This window comes from Muscardinus avellanarius (genome assembly GCF_963383645.1).
Source record: "Muscardinus avellanarius genome assembly, chromosome: 10".
NCBI classification, from domain to species: domain Eukaryota; kingdom Metazoa; phylum Chordata; class Mammalia; order Rodentia; family Gliridae; genus Muscardinus; species Muscardinus avellanarius.
Genome location: NC_137796.1, coordinates 9,216,104 through 9,230,201, shown reverse-complemented (window position 1 = coordinate 9,230,201; position 14,098 = coordinate 9,216,104).

The following is a 14,098-nucleotide window of genomic DNA, read 5'->3' as shown; positions in this document are numbered from 1 at the left end:
TCCCAGTTTTATTGTTTTCTCTCGACCACATTGGATTCTTAAGTTATAAACTTAAGCTAACTAGACTGATTTCTGTTGCATGCAACCAAAGAGCCCTATCTGACGAAAAGACCTCCTTTGAAATGTGCCTTGAATAACTGGCTGGGTTATCACTGGGATGGCTCCGCTTCCTGCTTGCATTCATATAGATGTACCCTTTATGTCATAAAGCAAAGTCAGGACATGTAGGCTGGCGAAGAATTTTCATTGCATCGCAGACAAGAAGTGGTGTAAGAAACAGTATGAATGCCAGAATATAGATACTTCTGAAGCATTCCAAGTTTTCAGTTGGGACAAAGTGGTGAAATATTTGAAGTGTAAGAAAGAAAAAACACTAGAGCCGGCATAATCACAATAAAATACCGCAATAACATTTTCCAAATTTCAGCTATTTGCATAAAAAGTTTTCTAGATTTTTTTTGTCATACCTCATTCCCAAGTATCATTTAATATTTGTTCACATTATATATAATTATATGGTATGTATAATTATCGTATTAATATTTCTTTTTAAATCAACTCACTATTTAAGTATAAAAGAACATTTATTGATTTATTTTTCCTCCATATTCCACCTCCCTCCCCCTGCCTCTCTCCCCACACATGTTAGAGAGATTGGCAGTGACACCTTCATGTATGAACATCACCTTATTTGAACTGTTCTCTTTCTCGGTTCTCAGCTTTCCTCTCCCCACCTTCTTCCTCACATCTCCTTCCACTTCTATTGTTTCCCCTCTCATTCAACTAACGTCCCTTTCGTTCCCTAGTTTTGTTCCAGCTTCTACATATGAGAGAAAAGATAAGACCCCTGGCTCTCTGAGACTGGTTGATCTCCCTCAGCAAAGCATTCTCTAGCGCCATCCATTTTCCTGCAAATTAGATCATCGGGTTCTTTATGGCTGAGTCAAATCCCCCTGTGTATACATTCCATATTTTCATTATCCACTCATCTGACAAAACACCTACTCTTGGTTTTATCATTTTACTATTGTGGATTTATAGTGGACCTGGGTTTCATCTCCAATACCACAAAGAAATAGAAGAAGAAGAAGAAGAAGAAGAAGAAGAAGAAGAAGAAGAAGAAGAAGAAGAAGAAGAAGAAGAAGAAGGAGGAGGAGGAAAGGAGGAGGAAGAAGGAGGAGGAGAGGAGGGGGAAGGAGAAGGAGGAGAGGAGGTGGAGGAGGAGAGGAGGGGGGAGGAGGAGGAGGAGGAGGAGGAAGGAGGAGGAGAGGAGGAGGAGGAGAGGAGGGGGAAGGAGGAGAAGGAGAGGAGGAGGAGGAGGAGGAGGAGGAGGAGGAAGGAGGAGGAGGAGAGGAGGGGGGAGGAGGAGGAGGAGGGGGGGGAGGAGGAGGAGGAGGAGGAGGGGGAAGGAGGAGGAGGAGGAAGAGGGAAAAGAAGGAGGAGGAGAGGAGGAGGAAGGAGGAGGAGGAAGAGGGAAAAGGAGGAGGAGGAGAGGAGGAGGAAGGAGGAGGAGGAAGAGGGAAAAGGAGGAGGAGGAGAGGAGGAGGAAGGAGGAGGAGGAAGAGGGAAAAGGAGGAGGAGGAGAGGAGGAGGAAGGAGGAGGAGGAAGAGGGAAAAGGAGGAGGAGGAGAGGAGGAGGAAGGAGGAGGAGGAGGAGGAGGAGGGGGGGGAAGGAGGAGGAGGAGAGGAGGAGGAAGGAGGAGGAGGAGAGGAGGGGAAGGAGGAGGAGGAGGAGGAGGGGAAGGAGGAGGAGGAGAGGAGGGGAAGGAGGAGGAGGAGAGGAGGAAGGAGGAGGAGGGAGGAGGGGGAAGGAGGAGGAGGAGGAAGAGGGAAAAGAAGGAGGAGGAGAGGAGGAGGAAGGAGGAGGAGGAAGAGGGAAAAGGAGGAGGAGGAGAGGAGGAAGGAGGAGGAGGAAGAGGGAAAAGGAGGAGGAGGAGAGGAGGAGGAAGGAGGAGGAGGAGGAGGAGGAGGAGGGGGAAGGAGGAGGAGGAGAGGAGGGGGAAGGAGGAGGAGGAGAGGAGGAAGGAGGAGGAGGGAGGAGGGGAAGGAGGAGGAGGAGAGGAGGAAGGAGGAGGAGGAGAGGAGGGGAAGGAGGAGGAGGAGGAGGAGGAAGGAGGAGGAGGAGGAGAGGAGGAAGGAGGAGGAGGAGGAAGAGGAGGAGGAGAGGAGGGGGAAGGAGGAGGAGGAAGAGGAGGAGGAGGGAGGGGAAGGAGGAGGAGGGAGGAGGGGAAGGAGGAGGAGGAGAGGAGGGGAAGGAGGAGGAGGAGAGGAGGGGAAGGAGGAAAGGGAAATCATAAACGAATACAGTACAGACAAGGAGCAAGATGAGGATCTCCTGGCCAGATGTGAGGCAATTTGAGCATCAAAATAAATCATGATAGCAAACATAGCCCATAAATAAATAAAAATTCAGGAGTCTACAGATAGAGTTGAATATATTGAATAAAAACAAATAGAAATGTTTTTTTAAAAAAACAACTTACTGAGAAACAGAGGATTTACCCAGTCTCAGAACATTTCCCCTGAAATTACTTATTAATTGCAAAGTGAACCCTTGGTAGTTTTAAGTGGGGACACTGGGCAGACGATCCCGTCACTGAGTGATCACAAGTGACATCAGCCATCCAGACAAACCACCAGGCTGTGCTCTGGATGTGACGGCCCAGGAAAGCTGCTTTGCTTCTGGAGGAGTCCTGCCCATCTGTGCACAGCTGAATCTTTCCAGGAAAACATGCCAGGCACACCCAGACTGAGGAACATTCTAAAGTGATTTTCAAAAATGTAAAAATCTGGCCTGTACTCTTCAAAAATGGCAAGATTAAGAAAGCCAAAAGAAGCTGAAGGACTGTTCTCAAATAAAGGAGAGGAAGGCAACACAAGACGTGATAATCAAGTGCAACTCTTGATACTGACTGGACTCTGGCCTGAGGCAGGGTGGCAGGTGGAACTCTAAAGACCATTCCTGGTTCTATTGTTCAACAAACTATGGGGTGTCCATAGGCTGCAACAATTTATTAGAGATTTTATAAAAAATAAAATCTAAGAACTAGAAGAAAAGGAGTTTGAAGACTCTGAACACAAGAAGAGGATAAGGAGATGAGGATGATAATCATTCTTTTGCGATCATTACATGTTATATACGGGTATTGAATTACCACAGTATACCCCATAATGATATGCAACTAAAAATGTTTCAGTGAATTTATGCACATAAAATACTTGTTTATGCACATTAAAACCTTGATCAAAGTTATTGGTTTGGGAGTGGTGCTGAACACCTGTAATCTCGGCTACTCAGAAGGCTGAATCAGGAAGATGACAAGGTTGAGGTCAGCCTGGGCAACTTACTAGGAATGTGTCTCAAAATAAAAATTGTAAAAAGGATTGGAGGTGTAGCTCAGTGGTAGAGTAGCCCTGGGTTCGATCTCTAGTTCTGAAAAAAAAAAAAAAAAGAGAGAGAGAGAGAAGAGAAAGAGAGGAGAAGGTGGAGGAGGAGAAGAAAAAGAAGAAATCTTAGGACTATTGATAAAATTTGGTGAATTGCAGATTATATACTAGCATCTTATAAATATTATGCTGCCCAATTTTGATAATTATATTTGTGTATGTAAGAAATTTTTTAGCAAATGCACATTTAAATATTTAGTTGCAATAAAGAATGATGTCTCCAAAATTTTCTCTGGGTTCAAAAAATAGTAATACAGAGAGATTAAATAAAAATTATAAAACAAATGGGCCAAAGTTTACTCAGTAGGTGAGTCGGGGTATAAGGTGTACAGGAGTTCCTGATGCTAATTTTGCAACATTTCTCTAAGTTTGAAATTATATTAAAATTGAAAATCACCAAAAAGACCCCAACAAAAGTAATGCAAAAAATATGAATGTCTTGTTAAAAACTATTGCCATTGAAGTCTCTGCGCTTGAGGCCAGCTTCCTGTTAATAAAAAAGAGATTAGCAAGTTTGAGAAAGATTTTAAAAGACATGCCCGTATCAAATTAGAATGCCTCTTTGCCACCGCAATCAAGAGCATTAGAGAGGGAATAGCATCCCCGCTGGGGTCCCCAGTGTTGCTGTGTGTGCCTCGGAGGATAAGTATTAAACTCTGGAGAACACTTTTATCCAGCAAACAAGGCTTGCAGAAGACAGGCTCTGTTGAGCAGCTGGAAGCTGGGGAAGGCTTGAGGCCAGGGCAGTCTGACTTCCCTACAGCATTCTTGACAGACAACGTGCTGTGCCAGTGTATATAATTTAATACCTTGGTTTTGTCCATTAAGAAATCCACTTTTCCCACAACTGTTCCAAAGCACATCTCCCTTCTGGGTGGCAACAATATTTTTAAAGGCTATAGCCAGACATTTCTAGTTAAATACTGGCTAGACTCAGCTTCCACAGAATCAGCGGGACAGAAGTTATGCTTCCTTCCCACCAGGGGATTCTGACAGAAAGAGAAACCATCTGTCTGCCACTCCTCTGATTCATTTCCAGCTGTCAAGCACCTGTGGTCCCTGAACTGAGACAGGGTTCCCCAAAATGGACCCCCAGGATGTTGCAAAGGCTAAATCTTACTGGCATCAACTTCCATGACCACATCATCAAATTTTTAGGGTGGTACTGGGAAGAGTCTTAGGGATCCCAAATAGTATTTATCAGTGGGCAAAAGGAAAGTCCCCTGCAAACCCACCTGCAAGAATTCTTCTATTTAATTCTCGCATCATATGAGACTATGGTCTCATTTTACAGAGAGAGAAACTAAGACCAGGGGAAGTTAAGTTCTGAGCCACAACCCCTGGCTCAGAAGAGAAGTAGATTAACTATCCTGCTATAGGAATAAACTATATCATTGAGATCTAGATTTTTTGGAATCTTCCACAAAAGTGTAGACACCCAACACTTTTCAGATAATTTCAGAATTTGAGGCAACTGGTTGGGTGGAGTATGCCTTAGGAAGATGGCAGAGAATCACACAAACAATTAGAAAGAACTAACAAGGGTAAGGCGTAATGTACAGGCCTATAATACCAATAATTCCCCTGGTTCAACAGCCAGTGTGTGGTGCCAGGAATTAGACCCTAGTCATCTGTCTCTGAGGTCCATGTGCTGAACAACTCTCAACCACTAAACTAAGCAACCCCACAGGAAATGAAATAGGCAGCTTGCCGGAAGGTTGTCCCCATAAAATACAGGACTCCCAAGTTACACTGAAATTTCAGACAAAACAATGAGTATTCTCAGTACAAGTATATTCCAAATATTACACGAAGCTGAGTGTGGTGGCACAGGCCAGTGATCCCAGTACCTGGGAAGTTGAGACAGATAAAAAAAAATTCAAGGCCAATATCAAGTAACCTATTAAGAACCTGTTTCAAAACAAAAATAAATAAATAAATAAATAAATAAATAAATAAATAAATAAATAAGAGCTGGGGATATGTCTCGGAGATAGAAAGTCTCTGGATTCAATCTCTAGTACCAAAAAATATTATATGAGACATACTTACATAAAAAAGTGTATTTGCTGTTTATCTGAATTCCACTGCAATTGGATATTCATTCTGTATCTCTCTTTACTAAATTTTGAAATTCTGTACCTGGTAGGACCCAAATTCACAACCCAACCTCTGGCTCTGAAGATAAGTAGATTAACAATCAGGCTATACGAATCAGCTCTATCATTGAGATCTAGATCTTCTGGAACCTTCCACAAAAGTGTACACACCTAACACTTTCCAGATCATTTCAGAATTTGAGGCAGCTGGTTGGGTAAAGTATGCTTTAGGAAGATGGCAGAGAACCCCACAAGTGATTATAAAGAACAGGGGCAAGGTGTAGTGGTACAGGTCTATATAATACCAGTAATTGAGAAGCTGAGACAGGAGAATTACAGATTTGAGGACAGCCTCAGAAAATAGTGAGATTCTCATCAATCTCGCGAGATCCTATTTCAACATAAAATATAGAAGAGGGCTGGGAGCGTGACTCAGAGGTATAATGCCCTGGGTTTAATCTGCAGCACACGCGTGCATGCACTGCATGCACTTGCGTACACACACAGACACACACAGAGTATTAGAACTCCTTCCAGAAGATTCCAGGGAAGCTACTGTAGAAGAAAGACCCTGAGAAAGTCTACCATTAAAAAAAGAAAACCTTGCCGGGCGTGGTGGTGCACGCTTGTAATCCCCGCGCTTGGGAGGCAGAGACAGGAGGATCGCGCAGGTTTGAAGCCAGCCGCGCTGGTGTAAGAGACCCTGTTTCAAAAATATAAAATAGGTCTGGGAGTGTAGCCCGGAGGTAGAAGGGCTTCCAGGAACCCCAGTACCACCAAAAAAAAAAAAAAGAAAACCTTGCACCCAGCAATTCTTTCATTTCCCTTTTCCAAACATGAATGGACATGTAGAATTTAATTTCCACAGCACTATCTTGACTACCAGGACTATCAGGTAATCCAGCCTGCTGATACCTTGATCACAGGCTTGGTGTCTGTTTTAATCAGAATTATCACTGCTATAATCCAAAATGACTGACCACACCACTTAGAAGGAGGCTGAGGTCTACCAGGTCTATTAATTAGAAGCCCCAGACCCTCAGCCTGGCAAATGGTCTCCACTCACCCTGCACCACCTAAACACACCCCATCTCGTAATTATCTTGTAATTATACAGCTTCATGGTCTTTTGTTAAAAAAAAAAAACTCCTCTCATTCCAGGCCTATTTTTCTTGTTTCCCCAAGTGCAGCAGAGAATTGAATCACATTCAGTAAATACTTGCAGGTGTGTTGACTGATAGATGAAATTCAAAGGTGAGCTATGTTTTCTTGACAGATACACAGCTGCAGTGCAGAACAAGACTCGTAATGTTAGATCAGAACTATGATGGGAGGGGCGGGGCCAACTCTGTAGAGACAGACAGTCATGGGTCAAACTCTGGCTTTATTCATCCAGCACTTTTTTTATTATGTTCTAGTCACCTGGAAGGGCCCAGATAATGACATAAGGTTGGATATCAGCTCTGGTTCTCTGATGCTACGGTATTCTACCTGAAGACTCCACCCCTTAGCTGTGCTATAGAATGCTGGATAATTCATAGAACACCTCCATATTCATTTTCTCTTGCTGCCAAATAAATGACTACATACTAAGGTGCTTAATGCAGGCACAAATATTAAGCCCTGGTATCCATTGATTAGGAATATGAACACAGCTGAGCTGGTTTCTTTGCACAGCATACTATAGTTATCTATAGTTAGATAGAGTATGTCCCCTGAAGAGCTCAAAAACTGGTCTGAGTCATGAGGGTTGTAATCTCAATTAGTAGACAAATCCAGCCTAGTGGGTTTACTGGGTGGTAACCTAGGCAGATGGGCTGTAGCTGGAGAAAGTGAGTTCCTTGGGGGCTGGCTGTAGGGACCGTGCTGGTGTCTTTGAATCCCCTTGCTGGCTGGCTCTCTCTTGCTGCAGGCCACTGTGATTTGAGGATCACAGCCTGTGTGCTCTTCCTCTCTTGGATTTCTGCCACCATGGCCTGAGATTCATAGACCTCAGCCTCCTTCTAAGTGGTGTGGTCAGTCATTTTGGATTATAGCAGTGATAATTCTGATTAAAACAGATACCAAGCCTGTGATCAAGGTATCAGCAGGCTGGATTACCTGCTGGAGCCCAAGGTTTCTTTCTACACTCATGAGCCTAACAGCCATCCAACAACATTTCTTTCTTCAGGGAAGGCCTAGTCCATCTTTTAAAGGGCTCACCAGATTAGGCCAGTCCCAGCCAGGACAAATGTTCTATCGAAATCAACAGATTAAAGACCTTAATTATATTTGCAAAATCCTTTCACTTTTGTTTTATATAATCCATTGAGTTGAAACAAATCATACTTGGTGGGGGGGGGGGGGGTTACACAGTGTGGATACCAATAGAAAAGTTTAAAATTCTGCCGATCAAGCCAGTCGTGGTGGTGCATGCTTGTAATCCCCATGCTTGGGAGGCTGAGACAAGAGGATCGCACAGGTTCAAAGCCAGCCTCAGCTACTTAGTGAGGTTCTCAGCAACTTAGTGAGACCCTGTTTCCAAATAAAATATATAAAATAGGTCTGGGAGTATAGCCCGGAGGTAGAAAGCCTCTGGATTCCACCCCTAGTTTCACACACACAAAAAAAAATCTGCCAATCATACTATCTGAGCATCAGTTCCTTTATCTGCAAGGCAAGAAGACTAACACCCATCTTGCAATAAGGTTGAGAGAATTGAGAAATTCTACAGAATGAGTAAAAAGGATTATTAATATTCCCTTGGAAAGAATAGCAAAGATTTATGATTTGCCATTGGAAAAAATAGTAAAGATTTATGATTTGCCATGGGCAGCAAGGAAAAGTACTGAATGTCAGGTCAACTATATAGATTAGGTCAAATTGTATGGATGTCATACATTACATCATGATTCACCTGTGGGTTCCTGGACAGGTTTGTCATAATCTTACATAATTATACCACCTTCCTCATATGTAGAATGAAGATAATAATCAACTCCAGCCACTGAATTGTCAAGAGGATTAGTTGATACCATGTACACAAAGCACTTGACTTTATGATTGGCTCATAGAAAAAACTTGACTCATTAGCATACCAGAGTGTCAACCTCAGTATAAGAGGGAAAGCTCAAAAGATCCCAATGACAAGCATATATTTTACAAACTTTAAACTTTCCTATAAAGCAGAAACTGTGTCATAGAAGTACCAGAATTTGGACTCTGTCGTTTCCCAATAACATAGGCTAATGTGCTAAACAAGTCACTGGGCCTCTATTACAGATTCTGTTACACCTCCTTCGAAATCCTGAAAGAAATTCAGAGCCCTATCTCAACTTCAGGGGGGAGATTCTGACCCCCCAGTACCACAGATCCACAGTGAGATGGATCCAATTTTGATTTCTTCAGGACGGAAAAAACAAATCTCTAGATTTTATCATAAAGAAGCCAGGATATATTTCTTAAATGGTGGTAAACACCCTTGTTTTGCTTTCTGAAGCTCCTCTAGAGTAAAAAAAATAAAATAAAATCCCTTGCTATATATTAGTACTTAAATAGGAAAAGAGTTCCAGATTGGAGGCAATAAAATATCAATTACTAACTGTAACTCTCTCTGATCTAAAGAGTACAGATTTCTATTTTCTGTGTTTATTTTCATAATCTGTGCATTTGTATAATAAATATGCATCATGCAGGTAATACAGAAGACAAAAAAAACCTCTGCATAAATGCGTGTGTGTGTGTGTGTGTGTGTAGTTGAAGATGACTGAAGCCCCTCTGGACCTTTGAGAGGCCTACCAAGAGCCCAGAAAGGCTGCTGTATGTGTAGTACTAGGGATTGACTCCAAGGAAGCCTCTGAACTATACCCCAGCCCTATTTTATTTTTATTTTGAAACAGGGTCTTGTTAAGTTGGTGAGGCTAGTCTTGAACCTGCAGTCCTTGTGGCTCAGCCTCCCAAGACCTGGGATCACAGGCATGTGCTCTCACACTCAGCTGTGTTGGGAAATCTTAAGGGCATGTTCTTCTAACTTCCACTGTACCTGGGAAGCCTGTGAAAAGCCAGTACAACCGCAGACCAAGGCACTTGTGCGGACTCTGCTTCAGGGAATCTGGTAGCTCCTGGGACTCTGCACTTTTATACGTACTAGCCCCAGATGATCCAGCTGTGGTTTGAAAAATACTTGCTAGAAGTCAAGCTTCTCCTACAACAAGTCAGCATCATTTTGCAGCAAGGAGGCCCCTGTTCTGCACCCAGCCTGTAGGTCAGGGGTGCAGCATTCAGAGGGCCTGGGATAGAGAAAGGAGGAGAGCTTGCAGCCTGTATTACTCAGTATTTTCATCACTGTGACCAAAGTATAACTTAGAGGAACAAAGGTTTATTAGGTTCATGAGTTTAGAGGTTCAGTCTGTGGCCAGCAGGATCCAAGGCAGAAACCACACAGCAGGGACCATGGTGGAGGCAAGTTGCCCTCGGTCATAGTGGCTGAAAGCAGAGACCACAAGAGGAAGCTACCAGAGACATAGAGAGTCCCCAAGGGCCCCTCCCCCGCAGCTCACCTCCTCCCGTGAGGCCTGACCTTTGAACCTTTGTGCATTGGGAACTGGCTTTCAACATTCGAACCTTTGGGGGAACATTCCAACCCCAAACTATAACACCATTTCTGTTTTAGAATTGTCCACACATTTTCTTTAAAATTTACAAATGTCACATTTACAAAGCTATACGGACCTACAGTGTTGTAAAAGTTTTTTTAATCCTATCTCTGAATTTCTGTGACAACATAAACGAATGCATTTGAAGACAAGGTAAATAGTCTAAGTGCAAAACAACCCTCTATAAAAAAGGTCCACCCACAGCCCTGTGATTAGGCCCCAGCAAGGACAGTCTAGGCTCCCTAGGAAGGTCCGGTTCACCCACCCTAGACCCTGCAGCCAGGAACCCAGCTTGGACTTGCTTTAAGCCTCCTGCCACCTAGTGGTCAGTTAAGGACTCTCTGCTCCTTTATCTCAACCTCCTCTTCATTCCAAACGTCTTAAGTAAGCCAGCTAGTTTGTCTAGCACTCCAGTGTTGTCAGGCCCTCTGCTGGGCCCTGGAGGTAAATAAGACTTCATCTTACAGAACTGGAAAAGATCCCTACAGATCCTCAGCAATGTCATTCTGAATGGTGAGTCAGGCTCAGAGAGTGGGATGGGGTGGGGTGACTTATACACGGCCCCACATCTGATGACGCCCCTTCAATGTGCTCTCCTAAATCTCACTCATGACGAGGGAGGGGGGAAGGTTTCACATACCCCTATCCCAGTGTTCAGTCAGTCCTGAAGTTTCATATTCAGAAAATCTAGGATGGGTAAAACTGTATTATAAACTTCACAGATATTTCTCATGCATTCCCTATGAAATACACACACAGACAGACATGAAGTAGAAACCCCATCACAAACTTCTTACCCAGTTTTCCACGTGATAATGGTCTCCATTTTGGTAGTATTTTAGTTTCTGCACATAGCCTTCCTGTCTAGTCTACCCTTGCCTCTGACCCTCACACAACCACGTACAAGCATCAGCTCTAACCAGCAGACAGGCAAAGTGGGCTCCAAATATTACAATTTCTACAAGGTCACGGCCATTCCTGTTCAGTGGCAGAAGAGACCAGATTTTCTCCAGTGTACAAATCCCAAGGAATGAGGTCCAGCTGTTGTGAGCCAACTCTGACAGTGTCCACCATCGCCTACCCTCTGGTTCTGTGTCAAAGAGCATTTGATCAGAAGAGGAAAACCATTGGGGGATAAACAGGTATCTGCATGTGCACACATATGTGTACACACTAGAGGGTTCATGGCAGAGATCAGACCTCTCATAATTGTGAGAGTTGGTTAACCATGTAAGGTTACTAGATCCCCATTTACTGGGGGAACTTGAGGTCCAGGGGCTGGAAGGGGGAAAGGGAAAGGAGACCAGCAGGACCCATGGGTATGGGCTGGTACCTCATCAGTCTCTCACCACCTTCTACTGTAACCGTGTGGCCACCAGACTGGAAAAGCTGATGCTTTGCTATCAGCAGAAACATTCCCAGAAGGGGATTCTGGGAAGCCAAGCTGAGCCGGCCTGAGCCAAAGCTTTCCAAAGCCACCAGTGCGGTTGACCCTCTGCGAGTCGTTACTAAACCTGGACTTGAGGAAGCACCTGGGAGCTGGGATGCTTTGCCTGTTTGACCTAAGTATGAGTAACGCAGTGTGCTTATTTGATGAAAAAGCAGAAAGTCAAATGCTTAGGGCGCCAGGCATGGTGGCACATGGCTACAACCCAAGTACTTGGAAGATTGAAACAGGAGAATCACAGGTTCGAGGCCTGTGTGCAATAAGAAAAATAAAAAATAAATTAGTAGGTAGGTAGATAGATAGATAGGGCTGAGGATTTAGCTCAGAAGTAGTACACCCCTGAACTCAATCCCTAGTAACACACACACACATACGCACACACATGCACACACAAATTGGAGCATGCTTCTGTGTATATTTCATTTCAATGAAAATAGTTAATACATGTTTATGCAGGAGAGAAAAAAATAATCTCTGCACCCAAAAGTAACTATTATTATCATTTTGTCCCATCTCTAATACACAGATGCCCACATCTCTCCAGAGCCCTTACTCCTCATCCCATACATTGTCTTATTTATTTATTTTTATTTTTTATTTTTTTGGTGGTGGTACTGGGGGTGGAACCCAGGGGCTTTCTACCTCCGGGCTATACTCCCAGACCTATTTTATATTTTATTTGGAAACAGGGTCTCACTGAGTTGCCAAGAGCCTCACTAAGTATCTGAGGCTAGCTTCGAACCTGTGCGATTCTCCTGTCTCAGCCTCCCAAGCACTGGGATTACAAGCGTGCGCCACCACGCCCGGCTCATTGTCTTATTTTGTAGCACTGGGGTTTGAACTCAGGAGCATTCTATCTCCGAGCCCTGCCCGCATGCCTATTTTTTATTCTTTATTTTGAAACAAGGTCTCACTAAGTTGCGGAGGGCCTCACGTAGCTGAGGCTGGCCATGAAACCAGATCCACCTGTCCCAGCTTCCCAAATGCTGGTATTACAAGGGTGCGCCATCACTCCTGACTTTCCATTCTATACATCCTGTTTTATCAACTGGTTTTTCCCTCCTTCTCCAATATTCTATGGGCATTTTCTGTGTTGATCAATGTTCTTTCACAGCAGAATAGACTAGAAGATGAATACAATAATCTCCTTTGAGTAATCCTCTTTTGATTTTTTTTTGTTATTAGAAATAATTATGTCACGGACTCCTAAACACCCATGAACAGACTCAGACCAAAGACTGATATTTACCCTTTTATTTCAATAAGAGACACTCAAGGCAAATACTGAGTCGCTCAACAACAGTCTCGGCTATCTAGTATATATTTTGGAGAGTGGCCGAATCTCCTCAGGCAGGAATAAATTAGAAAAGGAGGGAGGCATGGTGAATGGGGGACTTTCAGAAGCATTAGCCTGTCCCCGGACTTTCTGGCTCCTCATCTAAGCAGCCAGGCTCTGGGAGTATTTCCTGTCTGGTTTTCAAGTTGAAGGAGCCCTTGAGCAAAACCCAGCATCCACTGGAAATTGGATGGCCCTCTGCTGATCATGGTGGGGAAAGGCAGAAACTGAAAGGATTCCTGGGATGAAAACTAGACACTAATAGAACATTGCCTCCTCCCCTGTTTACCAGACATTCAGAAAGGTTGTGCTGGTGGTTTCCTGAAAGGAAAGAAAAGCTGCTTCATTTTCTAAAGCCCTGAAAACTTTTGCTTCTGGGGAGAAAAAAAAAAAAGCCAGTATTTTCTAGATGACAGCACTACCCTTCTTTAAGCCCACATAGGCATGCCTCGTCTAAAGGATGGTCCATAGCTCTGAGAAAACAAAGCTGAAATTTACCTCTATTTTTTTTTCTTAGTGGGAAAATTTGCATGCATATCCTTTCTTTTTATTTTTTTATTTTTTCTCTTTTGTTTGTTTGTTTGTTTGCAGTACTAGGATGAAACCCAGGAGCATTCTACCTCTGTGCTACATCCTCAGCCCTATTTTTTATTCTTTATTTTGAAACAGGGTCTCGTTGAGTTGCACAGGGCCTCACTAAGTGTCTGAGGCTGTCTGCGAACCAGGATCCTCCTGTCCAAGCCTCCCGAATGCTGGGATTACAAGCGTGCGCCACAATGCCTGGATCTTCTTTTTTTAATACACTTATGTGTGATTGTGGCATTTGAGAGCTTTAAGAAATGGCATCGTGATTAGAGAACACAGAAGCACCTGAGGACAACTCTGGTTCAAGCAACCCTCTCCCCCTCCAGGCACTAGAAAAAGGGGTGAATGGACTAAGGGGCCTACTTTGCTAGTACAGAGCATGTGTCTTAAACCCCACTGCAGAGAATTCTGCAATGTGCTGGGCTGGACCACAGACCCTCGCCAAAAACGTATCTTTCTTGAATCAAACCTATATCTCAGAACCTTATCACTATCTACCCATGATTGCATATTACATCTTTTATTTTCACATTACAGGTTATAGAGAGAT